Below are 3173 nucleotides of genomic sequence, written 5' to 3' on the forward strand. Positions count from 1 at the left end.
CTTTCCAGATTTCATAGTGTGTGTGTGTGTGTGTGTGTGTGTGTGTTTGTGTGTGTTTGTGTGGTAATCGTAAATAACACCCTGCGTCTGCACCGGCGGCATCCGTTTTTTCATGTAGACACTTTAATGTCTTTCTAAAGCATGTGGATTGTTTTTGTGACTCGTGGCGAAATGCCTTTTTCTTTCTCTCGCCATCTTCCGTGCCGCGTAATTCGCTCACCTAATAGATTTTGTGTAACTGCAGGCTACCTAGAATTTGCTTCTGAACTGTGTTTCTGTTCTTCGGCTGGACGATCCAGGCAAGAATCTGAATGCAACGTTTGGATAAAAGACTCCTGCTTGCATCTGTGTCCCTTCTATCTCTGTTTTCCACTCTATTCTTTCCAGTCTCTGTTTGCGCTGAGCCTCCGGTGATGTCAGCCGCCGATCGCATCGATTGTGTTTTACAAAACAAATTTGCAGGCACAGAATGCAGTTGTTTGGTGACATGAACGGCTGAAAGAGGATTTTGACCAACCTACAGTAGATAAATTATTCCTCAGGAGAGGAGTGTGCATTTACCTTTTACACGAAAAAAACATCCACCAATAAAGGAAGGACTCGAACCATATCTAGAGGGTGTAAAGCTATTTAAATCATAATTTTTACAGTTTTGTAAGGGTTTGTTGTGTTGTCATGGTGACAAATGTGAAAAATTCAAAGTAACATTGCACAGAAAAAGAAAGTGTTTTTTTTTTTTTCATTTTAACATGCATGTTCACGTGTTGTGGCTGTTGAAACATGGAGTATTCACTTCCATTGCAGGTGCCTCATTGTAGATTGTAGCCATTTTTTGGTGTTATAATCAGCCCAGAATATTCCTTTAATATCTAATGTAATTTAGCTTTTCAGGTGTCTTTGGTTTTCAGGATGCCTAGATATTTTTATTTAATAAAACCAGACACGCGTTACATTTTAATTATTATATTATTTTATAATTATTATATTTATATTAGTTGATATTATTATATATTTATTTAATTATACAATGTCTATTTTATTTTTACAATACAATATTTTTTTACAATATTTACAATTTCACAATATTTATATTTTATTGATTTATTTATATTTACAGTATTTTTTGTGAATATTGTTTCAAGAGACCATGTGTGCATGGATACCCATGTGCATGAGGGAGAGAGAGAGAGAGTGTTCCATCATCCAGTAAACTCCAGCCGCTCTGAGCTGTCGTACCCTCCTCCTACGAGAGAGAGAGAGAGAGAGGGAGTCACACTACAGCCAAGAGAGGAGAGGAGAGCGTGAGAAGAAGAGAATCGGAGGAGAAAAAACGTGCATCTCTCGTTCCGTCGGCCGGTAGTTTCCTCAGGGGAAGGCAGGTGCACAGATCGCTCCATCTTTTTCTCACACATCTCCTCGTTTGGCCGTTCTTCTGCTTTTCTCCCCTGAGCAGAGGAGCGTTTTGGGGGAGTGAGGGCATCCGGAGAGGCAGGATGGTCAACAACCTGACCGAATGCGAGGAGGCAGAGGGGGCCGCCAACAGCCAGGGTGAGTGGAGGAATCTCTGGCGTTCTCATCCGCGCTCGAGCGCTCGCACACACCCACTCACGCTGACACAGGAATGGTCCGTATGGATGGAGGGAGGGTTTGAGCCATGGGTTCTGCTGTTGCTGCCCACCACAGGTCCTCTCCTGTCTTACTGCATGGCTGCTGTGAGTGAAATAGTAATAGGAGGTTGTTGTTGTGTGTGTTCATGTAGCGAGCCGCACCATGTGCCTTTGTGCGTTTTGAAGCGTGGTACACAAATGCAGAAAGCTGCGATGGAAGGGGAACCTCTCACTACCGTCATACACAGTCATAACTCCTCTGGTAGAGATGTAGATGCCGTCATAATGCTGTGGCTCTTTTAGTGCTGTTTAAGGTCTGTGAAAAAAATTACATGGTTTTTATTGTATATTTTTATCATTATATTATTATTTATATATGATATTATACTTTTTTATTATTTGTTTATTATATTATTTTTTCATCCTTGTCATTTTAAAGGAGTCAAGTTGGAGAATGTTGTGACCTAATACTGTAATGGTCCTCCTGTATATTTTATTTTATTTATTTTGTATTTTATTTTATATATTTTCATTTTTTATTTCATTATTTTAAATTTGTTTTATTTTATTTTATTATCATTTTTATTATTTTTCTTTTCCTTTTATTTATTTTAATTTTATTGTTTCCCTTTTTTATTTTATTTAATTATTTTTTCTTTTTATTTGATGTTATTAATTTTATTTAAAGTTTAATTCAAATTATTCTGTTTTATTTAATGTTATTTATTTACTGTTTAATGTTAAATAAATTTTTCCTTGGTGTCAATCTAAAGGATTCTGGTAGGAGAGTGCCGTGACTGTGTAATCTCATCTATCAGGTCAACATTGCATAAATCTCCATTACTGTAACCATATCATTGTGGTTCTTCGTCTGCTTAGTCAACGTTTGCTGCTTCCATCCTTGGACAATGAAATGCCATTCAATTACTTTTAGATTTTCAGACATGACTATCTGATCAGTGTGTTTAACAGGCGTCAGCAGCTGCTGGTGTGTGTTTAGACTCTTTGATCATATCAGGAGGCAGTTTTTCACACAGCACATACATCACACACAGTTATGTGGCACAAATCAGATTAGGGGACAGTGTTTAATGTCATTTCCCTAAATGGTTTTCTGTGTGTTGTAGTCCTCTACAGCATTGCATTATAGCGAGTCTACCTATAATGTTTCTCCTCTTGCTGCCACAGATTTATATCTGTTAGGGCTGTATAATGCTCTGTAAACCCAAACCCAGAGTCAGATCCAGGCGTGTGGATGTGCCGCTGTCCGTGGTGCTGAATCCAGCAAGGCAGCAGCACAATCATTCAGTCCTGCCTGGCGCTGTCCATGGTCCTGATTTATCCCTTTCATTAGAAGCTGAGGCGGATTATCAGGAGATTTAGGCGAGCATCTCGCTGTCCCACTACACTAAGATGAAAGGCATCCGTCCTCCAGATGCATCTGCGCCATCCGCTCAGGCATATTCATGAGATACTGCTCTGTTAATTATTTGCAAGAGACTTTGTTCCAGGCTTGATGGACAAAGAATTTATTTAGAAGGGTGTACATGCTGATAAAAAAGATCA

The 3173-nt window shown here is 38.9% G+C and overlaps 1 pseudogene; it reads left to right on the forward strand.

The window, feature by feature from the left end:
• Positions 1–1281: 1281 nt before the first annotated feature.
• The window catches only part of LOC107666112 (solute carrier family 12 member 5-like), a 108594-nt pseudogene continuing 106702 nt past the window's right edge, over positions 1282–3173 (forward strand).

The sequence above is a fragment of the Sinocyclocheilus anshuiensis genome, unplaced genomic scaffold, assembly GCF_001515605.1.
Source record: "Sinocyclocheilus anshuiensis isolate Anshui unplaced genomic scaffold, SAMN03320099.WGS_v1.1 scaffold447, whole genome shotgun sequence".
Classification (NCBI taxonomy): domain Eukaryota; kingdom Metazoa; phylum Chordata; class Actinopteri; order Cypriniformes; family Cyprinidae; genus Sinocyclocheilus; species Sinocyclocheilus anshuiensis.